This window comes from Artemia sp. Qi Xiang Cuo, chromosome 14, assembly GCF_049724085.1.
Source record: "Artemia sp. Qi Xiang Cuo chromosome 14, ASM4972408v1, whole genome shotgun sequence".
Taxonomy (NCBI): Eukaryota; Metazoa; Arthropoda; class Branchiopoda; order Anostraca; family Artemiidae; genus Artemia; species Artemia sp. Qi Xiang Cuo.
This window is the reverse complement of record NC_142807.1, coordinates 24,516,569-24,531,505: the sequence shown is the minus strand read 5'-3', so window position 1 is coordinate 24,531,505 and position 14,937 is coordinate 24,516,569. Positions and strand designations below refer to the sequence as shown.

Genomic DNA, 14,937 nt, shown 5'->3' with positions numbered 1-14,937 from the left:
ATTTACTCGAGTTTTTAAAGAGGGGGGACATATACCCCAAAATTGATAGAATCTTAATGAAAATCACACCGGCAGATTCAGCGTATCAGTAAACCCTATTACATTGGTTTCAAGCTCATATCTGCAAAAATCTGTAACTTTGTATTTTTTGCCAGAAGAAAAATATACGAATATAGAAGTTAGGTACGTAAGTTAATTTGTAAAGACATCCTTTTAGCAAAAGAAAAGTAAAATTTTTATGCAAATAAAAGCTGCATTAAATAAAAAACGATCAGAAATTAAATAAAAAAAACAAGTTTTTTAAACTGAAAGTAAGGAGCGACATTAAAACTTAAAACGAACAGAAATTATTCCGTATATGAAAGGGCCTGTCCCCTCCTCAACGCCTCGCTCTTTACGCTAAAGTTTGACTCCGTCTCGCAACTTTATTTTTTAAAACAATAAAAAACTTTAGCGTAAAGAGCAAGGCGTTGAGGAGGGGGCAGCCACTTTCATATACGGAATAATTTCTGTTCGTTTTAAGTTTTAATGTCGCTCCTTACTTTCAGTTTAAAAATGTTTCTTTTATTTAATCAGAAGAAAGAGCACGGATGCGTGTTTATTTTATTTTATTTTTTTTTTTTTTTTTTTTTTTTCCCTGGGGTGATCGTATCGATCCAGTAGTCCTAGAATATCGTAAGTGGGCTCATTTGAACGTAAATTAAAAGTTCTAGTACCCTTTTTAAGTGACCAAAAAAAATTGGAGGGCAACTTGGCCCTCTCCCACGCTCATTTTTTTCCCGAAGTCACCCAATTAAAATTTCGAGATAGCCATTTTGTTCAGCATAGTCAAAAATCTAATAAATATGTCTTTTAGGATGGCTTAATCCCCCACAGTTCCCAGGGGAATGGCTGCAGGTTATGAACTTTGCCCATTGTTTACATATTGTATCGGTTATTGGGAAGTATAGCCTACAAACATTTTCAGGAAGGATTTTTTTCTGGTGGGGGGGGGGGGCGGGAGGAGGGGGCTACTCGGGAGAATCTTTCCGTGGAGGATATTTCCTTGGGGTAAGGGAAATTTCTATGAAGGGGGCACCGGATTTCCCAGCATTATTTAAAAACGATCAGAAATTAAATAAAAAAAAATAAGTTTTTCAACTGAAAGTAAGAAGCAACATTAGAACTTAAAACGAACAGAAATTATTACCCCCAAGTCAATGTCTCGCTCTTTACGCTAAAGTTTTTTTTTGTGCTTTCAAAGGAGCTATCTATTCTAGTTAAACGGCCTTTGTGATTCAGGGGTTTGTTATTTAAACAAAATTTTAACTTTAGCGTAAAGATTGTGGTATTGACTAAGGGGAGAACCCCCCTCCTATACGAAATAACTTATACGTAATAAAAAAAAACAATAAAAAAAACAAGCGATACGGCTCAATAAGTAGAAGGGCCTTATTGACTCGTGACTACACCACGTGGTTTATGGTTTTCTCAGTGAGAATGAAAAAACAGTAATTTTCTCACTTGGAAAAACATGAATTTTCTCACATTTATGGTTGTTTTCATGGATGGATTTGTGTGTTGTTCGATTTATTTGATGTTTTTCTCGGATGTCAACATCAAATTATGGATGTTTAATGGTTTTTGTCAGTGAGAATTTGAAAAACAGGAACTTTGTCACATTTTTGTCTGTTTTCTTGGATGGTTATGTGTGTTGGTCGATTTATTTGATGTTTTTCGTGGATGTCAACATCAAATTATGGATGTTTTATGGTTTTTGTCAGTGAGAATTTGAAAAACAGGGTGACAGGACCACGTGGTTTATGGTTTTATAACTGAGAATTAAAAAACAGGAATTTTCTCACTTGGAAAAACAGGAATTTTGTCACTTGGAAAACCATAAACCACGTGGTCCTATCACGAGTAGCACCTGTGAACTTGATTTACATAAAGTTCGCTGAGAGCGTGCACTTACAACAACAACAACATCAACCTTGGAACACCTGTGCTGTCGACCTCAATTCACCTATCGTGAATCAATAATTCCCCTTAGAAACAACAAATTAATTTTCCTTTTCTTGACAGATCAATCAATCAATGACATCATCTGTCAGACTTTAAAAATTTTCGCCTAGAAACATTTCTCCAGGAATAGATCCAAATCATTAATGTCTTTGCCTCGGGAACAGTTCTACTGGTCGAACTCCAAAGGATATTAATAACCAAAGGACATGGAAACAATTAGGCAAGAAACATCTTAGCGATGAATTGTTTTAGCGCGCGAAAAGGTTTCCTATTAATTTGAAATGCGTTAGCGCAGAGATGCCAATAACAAAGGAACACGCTGAATTTGCGTTTAGGGATTATTTGGGCGAAACCGTTTTAGACAGGTTATGGAACTATTTCGGCGAAACAGAAAGAGACATTTTAAAAGAAGATTTTTGAAGAGATTTTAGAAGAGAATTTAATGATGAAACTCTGTGGTCGTTATAATACACAAGTTTCATTTGAACAGTGTTGTGAGGTCCTCTAACCCAACCCCAAAGGGTTCCAATCCTCCTACCCCAACCCCGAAGGAAGCCCCCGGTCCTCAAAGGCCCCCCAAGCTCCCAAAGGCCCTCCACCGGTCCCCAAATGTCCCCCAGGCCCCCAACTGCCCCCCCGGACACTCAAAGGCCCCCAAGCTCCCAAAGGGCCACCGGCGCCCCAAAGGCCCACCCAGACCCCCATCCACCGGTCCCCAAATGTCCCCCAGGCACCCAAAGGCCCTCCCTGTGCCCCAAAGGCCCTCCCTGTGCCCCAAAGGCCCTCCCCGGCCCCCAAAGGTCCCCTGGACCAGAGAAGCGCTGCCGGGATGCGCCGTGGGCCAGGAAAGCGCCGCAGGATGCGCCACAAGGATGCACTGCGGGTCAGGAAAGCGCCGCAGGGGATGCGCCGCGGAGAGGTATTGCAGGACAGAGCCGCAAGATCTGCTGCAGGGATGCGCCACAAAAAAAAAGTAATCTAAAAAGTAAAAATTTCGAACTGTTCTCCCCCAAACGCCCTCCTCAGACCCCCAAAGGTCCTCCCCTGGTCCTCAAAGCTCCCCCGGGCACCCAAAGGACCACCCGGCCCTCAAGGGCCCCCGGATCCCCAAAGGTCCTCCCCGGGCCCCCCAAAGATTCCCCTCTCCATTTTTTTAATACTTTTTTATGGCTTTATTATATCTTTTCAGAACAAGTTCCAGAACCTATTTTCCAGATCCACTTTTCAGAACAACTTCAGAGCAAGTTACTTTCTTAATGTCCCTCTTAAACCCATTTTCTAACTTGAAGTACTTATCTTTTTCATCCACAACTATACTCTACAGATTTGGATACCTCAACACCAAGAAATATTTTTCAAAAGTCATTTCAGAGCAAGTTACTTTCTTAATGTCCCTCCTAAACCCATTTTGCAACTTGAAGTACTTATCTTTTTCACCCTCAACTATACTATACAGCTTTTTGGATACCTAAACACCAAGAAATACTTTTCAAAGACCATTTCAGAGCAAGTTACTTTCTCAATGTCACTCCTAAATCCATTTTCCAACTTGAAGCACTTATCTTTTTCACTCACAACTATACTTTACAGCTTTTGGGATACCTCAAAACCAAGAAATACTTTTCAAAGACCATTTCAGAGCAAGTCACTTTCTTAATGTCCATCCTAAACCCATTTTCCAACTTGAAGTACTTATCTTTTTCACCAGAAACTATACTTTAAACCCTTTTGGTTACCTTAACACCAAGAAATACTTTTCAAAGATCATTTCAGAGCAAGTTGCTTTCCTAATGTCCCTTCTAAACCCATTTTTCAACTTTAAGTAATTAGCTTTTTCACTAGCAACTATACGTTACATCTATTTTTGATGCCACAACCCCAAGAAATACTTTTAAAGGACCATTTCAGAGCAAGTTTCTTTCATAATGTCCCTTCTAAACCCATTTTCAAACTTGAAGTACTTATATTTTTCAACCGCAACTATACTTTAAAGCTTTTTAGATACCTCAAAACCAATAAATACTTTTCAAAGACCATTTCAGAGCAAGTTACTTTCTTAATTTCCCTCCTAAACCAAGTTTCCACCCTGAAGTACTTATCTTTTTCATCACAACAATACTTTAAAGCTTTTTGGATGCCTCAACACCAATAAATACATTTAAAAGACAATTTCAGAGCAAGTTACTATCTTAATATCCATCCTACACCTATTTTCCAACATGGAGTTCTTAACATTTTCACAATAAACTATACTTTAAAGCTTTTTGGATACCTCAACACCAAGAAATAATTTTTAAATAACATTATAGAGAAAGTTACATTATTACTTTCAATCCTAAAGCCATTTTCAAACTTGAATTACTTATCTTTTTAACCCCCAACTATACTTTACAGCTTTTTGGATGCCTCAACACCAAGAAATACTTTTCAAAGACCATTTCAGAGCAAGTTACTTTCTTAATTTCACTCCTAAACCCATTTTCCAACTTGAAGTACTTGTCTTTTTGATCACAACTATACCCTACAGCTTTTTGGTTACCTCAACACCAAAAAATACTTTTCAAAGACCATCTCAGAGAAAGTTACTTTCTTAATGTCCCTCCTAAAGCCATTTTGCAACTTGAAGTACTTATCTATTTCACCTGAAACTATACTTTATAGCATTTTGGATACCTCAACACCAAGAAATACTTTTCAAAGACCATTTCAGAGCAAGTTACTTTCTTAATGTCCCTCATAAACCCATTTTCCAACTTGAAGTACTTATCTTTTTCATTACAACTATAACTTACAGCTTTTTGGATACCTCAAAACCAAGAAATACTTTTCAAATACCATTTCAGAGCAAGTTACTTTCTTAATGTCCCTCCTAAACCAAGTTTACAACTTGAATTACTTATCTTTTTCACTCACAACTATACTTTACAGCTTTTTGGTTACCTCAAAACCAAGAAATACTTTTCAAAGACCATTTCAGAGCAAGTTACTTTCTTAATTTCACTCCTAAACCCATTTTCCAACTTGAAGCACTTATCTTTTTCACCCAAAACTATACTTTACAGCTTTTGGGATACCTCAAAACCAAGAAATACTTTTCAAAGATCATTTCAGAGCAAGTTACTTTCTTAATGTCCCTCCTAAACCCATTTTGCAACTTGAAGTACTTATATTTTTCACCCGAAACTATACTTTAAACCCTTTTGGTTACCTTAACACCAAGAAATACTTTTCAAAGATCATTTCAGAGCAAGTTGCTTTCCTAATGTCCCTTCTAAACCCATTTTCCAACTTGAAGTACTTATCTTTTTCATCGCAACTATACTTTACAGCTTTTTGGTTACCTCAACACCAAAAAATACTTTTCAAAGACCATTTCAGAGCAAGTTGCTTTCCTAATGTCCCTTCTAAACCCATTTTCCAACTTGAATTACTTATCTTTTTCAACCTCAACTATACTTTAAAGCTTTTTGGATACCTCAAAACCAAGAAATACTTTTCAAAGACCATTTCAGAGCAAGTTACTTTCTTAATGTCCCTCCTAAACCAAGTTTCCAACTTGAAGTACTTATTTTTTTCATCACAACTATACTTTAAAGCTTTTTGGATGCCTCAACACCAAGAAATACTTTTCAAAGACCATTTCAGAGCAAGTTACTTTCTTAATTTCACTCCTAAACCCATTTTCCAACTTCAAGTACTTATCTTTTTCACCCACAACTATACTATACAGCTTTTTGGATACCTCAACACCAAGAAATACTTTTCAAAGACCATTTCAGAGCAAGTTACTTTCTTAATGTCCCTCCTAAACCAAGATTCCAACTTAAATTACTTATCTTTTTTCACCCACAACTATACTTTACAGCTTTTTGGATGCCTCAACACCAAGAAATACTTTTCAAAGACCATTTCAGAGCAAGTTACTTTCTTAATTTCACTCCTAAACCCATTTTCCAACTTGAAGTACTTGTCTTTTTGATCACAACTATACCCTACAGCTTTTTGGTTACCTCAACACCAAAAAATACTTTTCAAAGACCATCTCAGAGAAAATTACTTTCTTAATGTCCCTCCTAAACCCATTTTTCAACTTGAAGTACTTATCTATTTCACCCGAAACTATACTTTACAGCATTTTGGATACCTCAACAAAAAGAAATACTTTTAAAAGACAATTTCAGAGCAAGTTACTTTCTTAATTTCCCTCATAAACCCTTTTTCCAACTTGAAGTAATTATCTTTTTCATCACAACTATACCTTACAGCTTTTTGGATACCTCAACACCAAGAAATACTTTTCAAAGACCATTTCAGAGCAAGTTACTTTCTTAATGTGCCTCCTAAACCCGTTTTCCAACTTGAATTAATTATCATTTTCATCCACAACTATACTTTACAGCTTTTTGGTTACCTCAAAACCAAGAAATACTTTTCAAACAGCATTTCAGAGCAATTTACTTTCTTAATCTCCCTTCTAAACCAATTTTCCAACTAGAATTACTTATCTTATTCACCCAAAACAATACTTTACAGCTTTTTGGTTACCTCAACACCAAGAAATACTTTTCAAATACCATTTCAGAGCAAGTTACTTTCATAATGTCACTCCTAAACCCATTTTCCAACTTGAAGTACTTATCTTTTTCACCACAACTCTACTTTACAACCTTTTGGATACCTCAAAACTAAGAAATACTTTTCAATTAACCTTTCAGAGAAAGTTATTTTCCTAATGTCCCTCCTAAACCAATTTTAAAAATTGAAGTAATGATCTTTTTCACACTCAAAAATAATTTAAAGCTTTTTGTATGCCTCAAAAAAAAAAAATACTTTTAAAAGACCATTTCAGAGCCTGTTATTTTCTTAATGTCCCTCCTAAACCCATTTTGCAACTTGAAGTACTTATCTTTTTCACCCACAACTATACTTTACAGCTTTTTGGATACCTCAACACCAAGAAATACTTTTCAAAGACCATTTCAGAGCAAGTTACTTTCTTAAACTCACTCCTAAACCCATTTTGCAACTTGAAGTACTTATATTTTTCAACACAAACAGATCATACAGCTTTCTGGATACCACAACACAAAGAAATACTTTTCAAAAACCATTCAGAGCAAGTTACTTTCTTAATGTCCCTCCTAAACCCATATTCCGACTTGAAGTAATTATTTTTTTAATCCTCAACTGTAGTTTACAACATTTTGGTTACCTCAACACTAAAAAATACTTTTCAAAGACCATTTCAGAGCAACTTACTTTCTTAATGTCCCTCCTAAACCCATTTTGCAACTTGAAGTACTTATCTTTTTCACCCAATTTCTCAATGAAAAAGAAATAAGTTTTTAATCAATTTTATTTTTCCAAATAATATAAAAATTTTCCACTTCGGTTCAGATTTTTCTCAAGGGGATGAAAAAATTTAAAATAATGTTCCAAATTTTCTCAACAAAGTGAAGAAAAGTTTATGATCTCTTCTGAATTTTACCAAAGAACACGCTCCAATTCTAATTTCTCCAGAGAAAACAAAAATCTTCCAATTCAGTTCTTTATTTCACTAAGACATAAAGAAATTTAAAGTTCAATTCTAATTTTTCGAAATTTTGAATTGAAGTGGAAGGTTTTTTCATTTTCATGGGTAAAATTCAGAATTGAGCTAACTTTTTTCTCTTCTTTAAGAAAATTCAGAAGAGAACTTGAACATTTTGCACTTCTTCGAGAAAAGTCTGAATTAAAGTGGAGTTCCTTATCTTCATGTTGAATATTCACAATCAATGTATAACTTTTTCTATCTTCTATGAAAAATTTGGAACAGAACTTTAAATTTTTCATCTCTTTGAGAAAAATCAGAACCAAATTTAAGAAAAATTATAAATAAAGTGAAACTTTTGATCTTCATGGAAAATAATCACAATCATAGTATTACTGTTTCTTTCTTTCATCTAAAAATTTAGAATAGAACTTTAAATTTCTTTATTTCTTTGGGGAACTTAAAACTGAAGTGGAATATTTTTATTTTCTCTGGAGAAATTAGAATTGAAGTGTGATCTTTGGTAAAGTTCAGAAGAGAACTTGAACTTTTCTTCACTATGTCGATAAAATTTTAATTGAACTAGAACTTTTTATCTTCCGTGAAAATATTCACAAGTATGGTATTACTTTTTCTATCTTCCATGGATAAATTTAGAATTGAACTTTAAATTTCTTTATGTCCTTGTGAAATAAAGAGGTGCAGTGGAAGATTTTTATTTTCTCTGGTGAAATTAGAATTGAATTGTGTTCTTTAGTAAAATTAAGATGAGAACTTGAACTTTTCTTCACTTCGTTGAGTAAATTTTAAGTTGAACTAGAACTTTTTATCTTCCGGTAAAATATTCACAAGTATAGTATTACTTTTTATATCTTCCACCGAAAAACTTAGAATTGAACTTTAAATTTCTTTATGTCTTTGTGAAATAAAGAACTTAAGTGGAAGATTTTACTTTTCTCTGGAGAAATTAGAATTGAATTGTGTTCTTTAGTAAAATTCATAAGAGAACTTGACCTTTTCTTCACTTCGTTGAGGAAATTGTAAATTGAACTAGAACTTTTTATCTTCCGGAAAAATATTCACAAGTATGGTATTACTTTTTCCATCTTCCACCAAAAATTAGAATTGAACTTTAAATTTCTTTATGTCTTTGTGAAATAAAGAACTGAAGTGGAAGATTTTTATTTTCTCTGGAGAAATTAGAATTGAATTGTGTTCTTTGGTAAAGTTCAGAAGAGAACTTGAACTTCGCTTCACTTCCTTGAGAAAATTTAAAATTGAACTAGAACTTTTCATCTTTCATGAAAATATTCACAAGTATGGTATTACTTTTTCTATCTTCCACCGAAAAATTTAGAAATGAACTTTAAATTTCTTTAAGTCATTGTGAAATAAAGAACTTAAGTGGAAGATTTTTATTTTCTCTGGTGAAATTAGAATTGAATTGTTTTCTTTAGTAAAATTCAGAAGAGAACTTGAACTTTTCTTCACTTCGTTGAGGAAATTTTAAATTGAACTAGAACTTTTTATCTTCCATGAAAATATTCACAAGTATAGTATTACTTTTTCTATCTTCCGCCGAAAAATTTAGAATTGAACTCTAAATTTCTTTATGTCATTGTGAAATAAAGAACTGAATTGGAAGATTTTTATTTTCTCTGGTGAAATTAGAATTGTATTGTGTTCTTTAGTAAAATTCAGAAGAGAACTTGACCTTTTCTTCACTTCGTTGAGGAAATTGTAAATTGAACTAGAACTTTTTATCTTCCGAGAAAATATTCACAAGTATGGTATTACTTTTTCCATCTTCCACCGAAAAATTTAGAATTGAACTTTAAATTTCTTTATGTGTTTGTGAAATTAAGAAATTAAGTGGAAGATTTTTGTTTTCTCTGGAGAAATTAGCATTGAAGTGTGTTCTTTGGTAAAGTTCAGAAGAGAACTTGAACTTTTCTTCACTTCGTTGAGAAAATTTTAAATTGAAAAAGAACTTTTCATCTTCCATGGAAATATTCACAAGTTTGGTATTACTTTTTCTATCTTCCACCGAAAAATTAGAATTGAACTTTAAATTTCTTTATGTCTTTGTGAAATAAAGAACTGAATTGGAAGATTTTTGTTTTTTCTGGAGAAATTAGAATTGGAGCGTGTTCTTTGGTAAAATTCAGAAGAGATCATAAACTTTTCTTCACTTTGTAGAGAAAATTTGGAACATTATTTTAAATTTTTTCATCCCCTTGAGAAAAATCTGAACCGAAGTGGAAAATTTTTATATTATTTGGAAAAATAGAATTTATTAAAAACTAATTTCTTTTTCCATTGAGAAAGGGAGCGAAAAAGATAAGTACTTCAAGTTGCAAAATGGGTTTAGGAGGGACATTAAGAAAGTAACTTGCTCTGAATTGGTCTTTGAAAAGTATTTCTTAGTGTTGAGGTAACCAAAATGTTGTAAACTACAGTTGCAGATGAAAAAAATAAGTACTTCAAGTCGGAAAATGGGTTTAGGAGGGACATTAAGAAAGTAACTTGCTCTGAATGGTCTTTGAAAAGTATTTCTTGGTTTTGAGGTATCCAAAAAGCTGTAAGATCTAGTTGTGGTTAAAAATATAAGTAATTCAATTTGTAAAATTGGTTTAGGAGGGACATAAAGAAAGTAACTTGCTCTGAAATGGTATTTTCAAAGTATTTATTGGTTTTGAGGTATCCAAAAAGCTGTAAAGTATAGTTGAGGGTGAAAAAGATAAGTACTTCAAGTTGCAAAATGGGTTTAGGAGTGACATTAAGAAAGTAACTTGCTCAGAAATGGTCTTTGAAAATTATTTCTTGATGATGAGGTATCCAAAAAGCTGTAAAGTATAGTTTTGGGTGAAAAAGATAAGTACTTCAAGTTGGAAAATGGGTTTAGGAGGGACATTAAGAAAGTAACTTGCTCTGAAATGGTCTTTGAAAAGTATTTCTTGGTGTTGAGGTAACCAAAAAGCTGTAAAGTATAGTTGTGGTGAAAAAGATAAGTACTTAAAGTTGCAAAATAGGTTTAGAAGGGACATTAGGAAAGTAACTTGCTCTGAAATGGTCTTTGAAAAGTATTTCTTGGTGTTGAGGTAACCAAAAAGCTGTAAAGTATAGTTTTGGGTGAAAAAGATAAGTACTTCAAGTTGGAAAATTGGTTTAGGAGTGAGATTAAGAAAGTAACTTGCTCTGAAATGGTCTTTGAAAAGTATTTCTTGGTGTTGAGGTAACCAAAAAGCTGTAAAGTATAGTTGTGAGTGAAAAAGATAAGTACTTAAAGTTGGAAAATTGGTTTAGGAGGGACATTAAGAAAGTAACTTGCTCAGAAATGGTCTTTGAAAAGTATTTCTTGGTTTTGAGGTATCCAAAAAGCTGTAAGGTATAGTTGTGATGAAAAATATAAGTACTTCAAGTTGGAAAATGGGTTTATGAGGGACATTAAGAAAGTAACTTGCTCTGAAATGGTCTTTGAAAAGTATTTCTTGGTGTTGAGGTATCCAAAATGATGTAAAGTATAGTTTCGGGTGAAATAGATAAGTACTTCAAGTTGCAAAATGGGTTTAGGAGGGACATTAAGAAAGTAACTTTCTCTGAGATGGTCTTTGAAAAGTATTTCTTGGTGTTGAGGTAACCAAAAAGCTGTAGGGCATAGTTGTGATCAAAAAGACAAGTACTTCAAGTTGGAAAATGGGTTTAGGAGTGAAATTAAGAAAGTAACTTGCTCTGAAATGGTCTTTGAAAAGTATTTCTTGGTGTTGAGGCATCCAAAAAGCTGTAAAGTATAGTTGTGGGTGAAAAAGATAAGTAATTCAAGTTGGAAAATGGGTTTAGAAGGGATATTAAGAAATTAACTTGCTCTGAAATGGTCTCTGAAAAGTATTTCTGGGTGTTGAGGTATCCAAAAAGCTGTAAAGTATAGTTGTGATCGAGAAAGATAAGTACTTCAAGTTGGAAAATAGGTTTATGAGGGACATTAAGGAAGTAACTTTCTCTGAAATGATCTTTGAAAAGTATTTCTTGGTGTTGAGGTAACCAAAAGGGTTTAAAGTATAGTTTCGGGTGAAAAAGATAAGTACTTCAAGTTAGAAAATGGGTTTAGGAGGGACATTAAGAAAGTAACTTGCTCTGAAATGGTCTTTGAAAAGTATTTCTTGGTGTTGAGGTATCCCAAAAGCTGTAAAGTATAGTTGTGAGTGAAAAAGATAAGTGCTTCAAGTTGGAAAATGGATTTAGGAGTGACATTCAGAAAGTAACTTGCTCTGAAATGGTCTTTGAAAAGTATTTCTTGGTGTTGATGTATCCAAAAAGCTGTAAAGTAAAGTTGAGGGTGAAAAAGATAAGTACTTCAAGTTGCAAAATAGATTTAGGAGGGACATTAAGAAAGTAACTTGCTCTGAAATGACTTTTGAAAAATATTTCTTGGTGTTGAGGTATCCAAAAGCTGTAGAGTATAGCTGTGGGTGAAAAAGATAAGTACTTCAAGTTAGAAAATGGGTTTAGGAGGGACATTAAGAAAGTAACTTGCTCTGAAGTTGTTCTGAAAAGTGGATCTGGAAAATAGGTTCTGGAACTTGTTCTGAAAAGATATAATAAAGCCATAAAAAAGCATTAAAAAAATGGAGAGGGGACTCTTTGGGGCCCGGGGAGGACCTTTGGGGATCCGGGGGCCCTTGAGGGCCGGGTGGTCCTTTGGGTGCCCGGGGGAGCTTTGAGGACCAGGGGAGGACCTTTGGGGGTCTGAGGAGGGCGTTTGGGGGATAACATTTCGAAATTTTTACTTTTTAGTTTACTTTTTTTGCGGCGCATCCCTGCGGCGCATCCTGCGGCGCTTTCCTGCGGTGCCTCCCTGCGGCGCATCCCCTGCGGCGCTTTCCTGACCCGCAGCGCATCCCTGCGGCACATCCTGCGGCGCTTTCCTGGCCCACGGCGCATCCCGGCAGCGCTTCTCTGGGCCTGGGGGACCTTTGGGGGCCGGGGGAGGGCCTTTGGTGCACAGGGAGGGCCTTTGGGGCACAGGGAGGGCCTTTGGATGCCTGGGGGACATTTGGGGACCGGTGGATGGGGGTCTGGGTGGGCCTTTGGGGCGCCGGTGGCCCTTTGGGAGCTTGGGGGGCCTTTGAGTGTCCGGGGGGGCAGTTGGGGGCTTGGAGGACATTTGGGGACCGGTGGAGGGCCTTTGGGAGCTTGGGGGGCCTTTGAGGACCGGGGGCTTCCTTCGGGGTTGGGGTAGGAGGATTGGAACCCTTTGGGGTTGGGTTAGAGGACCTCACAACACTGTTCAAATGAAACTTGTGTATTATAACGACCACAGAGTTTCACCATTAAATTCTCTTCTAAAATCTCTTCAAAAATCTTCTTTTAAAATGTCTCTATCTGTTTCGCCGAAATAGTTCCATAACCTGTCTAAAACGTTTTCACCCAAATAATCCCTAAACGTAAATTCAGCGTGTTCCTTTGTTATTGGCATCTCTGTGCTAACGCATTTCAAATTAATAGGAAACCTTTTCGCGCGCTAAAACAATTCATCGCTAAGATGTTTCTTGCCTAATTGTTTCCATGTCCTTTGGTTATTAATATCCTTTGGAGTTCGACCAGTAGAACTGTTCCCGAGGCAAAGACATTAATGATTTGGATCTATTCCTGGAGAAATGTTTCTAGGCGAAAATTTTTAAAGTCTGACAGATGATGTCATTGATTGATGGATCTGTCAAGAAAGGGGAAATTAATTTGTTGTTTCTAAGGGGAATTATTGATTCACGATAGGTGAATTGAGGTCGACAGCACAGGTGTTCCAAGGTTGATGTTGTTGTTGTTGTAAGTGTACGCTCTCAGCGAACTTTATGTAAATCAAGTTCACAGGTGCTACTCGTGACAGGACCACGTGGTTTATGGTTTTCCAAGTGATAAATTTTATTTTTTTCCAATTTAGAAATTTAATGTTTTTTAATTCTCCGTTAGAAAACCATACCCCACGTGGTCCTGTCACCCTGTTTTTCAAATTCTCACTGACAAAACCATAAAACATCCATAATTTGATGTTGACATCCATGAAAAACATCAAATAAATCGAACAACACACATAACCATCCAAGAAAACAGACAAAAATGTGACAAAGTCCCTGTTTTTCAAATTCTCACTGACAAAAACCATAAAACATCCATAATTTGATGTTGACATCCTAGAAAAACATCAAATAAATCGAACAACACACATATCCATCCATGAAAACACCCATAAATTTGACAAAATTCATTTTTTTCCAAGTGAGAAAATTCCTGTTTTTTCATTCTCACTGAGAAAACCATAAACCACGTGGTGTAATCACGAGTCAATAAGGCCCTTCTACTTCAATAGTAATCGAAACTTTTAAAAATGGAATTTTGATGTCAATAAACGTATCAAGAGAATTGCTTATAATGCTGATTCTAAATATATAAATTTTATTAAGTTTAATATTAATCATCAAAGGCTACGAGCCTGAGAAAATTTACCTGATTTTGAAAGAGGGGAGAAACGTCACCAACAAGTGAAAGAATTTTAATGAAAATCACACCGTCAGATTCAGCGTATCAGAAAACCCTATTACATAGGTTTCAAGCTCATACCTGCAAAAATGTGTGGCTTTCTATTTTTTGCCAGAAGAAAGATCACGGATGCTTGTTTTTTTTTTTTTTTTTCAGGGGTAATCGTACCGACCCAGTGGTCCTAGAACATCAAGAGAATGCTCATTCGAACGGAAATTAAAATTTATAGTAACCTTTTCAGTGACCAAAAATGCTGGACGGCAACTTGACCCCCTCCCACGCCCTTTTTTCCCAATTTTATCTCATGAAAATTTTGAGACAGCCGTTCTTTTCATCATAGTTGGAAAACCCAAAAAAAATATCTATGAAGGTAACAAATTCCCCTAGACCCCTTATGAAAAGGTCTGAGAGTTTTAAAATTTCCCAAATGTATACGTATAGCTTTTGTTCTTGGGAACTCTGTATGCATTTTTTTGTGGGGAGGGGGGGTGAATTTTCTGCTGGGGTTTTTTCCACAAGGAAGATTTTCCATGGGGGGTAAGTTTCCAGGGAGGAGACTTTTCGCGGGAAATTTTGCGCTGGGGCAATTTGCCAGAATTCCAATACGAAATTCTTTTTATGTGTCTTGCTTTCATTTTGCCGACTTACTTTTACGCGTGGGTGGGTGGGTCGGGGGTTATGTGGAAAGATCTTTCCATGAAGCAAGTTTTCATGGGGGAAGGTACATTGCTATGAAGGGGGCGTTTGATTTCCCAGTATTATTTAAAAAAAAGATTAGAAATTAAACATAAAAAAACAAGTTTTCCAACTGAAAATAAGGAGCAACATCAAAACTTAAAACAAACAGAAAATATTACGTGAGTAGTAAG

The 14,937-nt window shown here is 35.4% G+C and overlaps 1 long non-coding RNA gene across 1 annotated transcript in view; it reads right to left on the bottom strand.

Moving 5' to 3' along the window:
• LOC148944291 (uncharacterized) overlaps positions 1–14,937 on the bottom strand; it is a 66,385-nt gene that overhangs the window by 40,185 nt on the left and 11,263 nt on the right. The gene's annotated exons all lie outside the window — the stretch shown is intronic.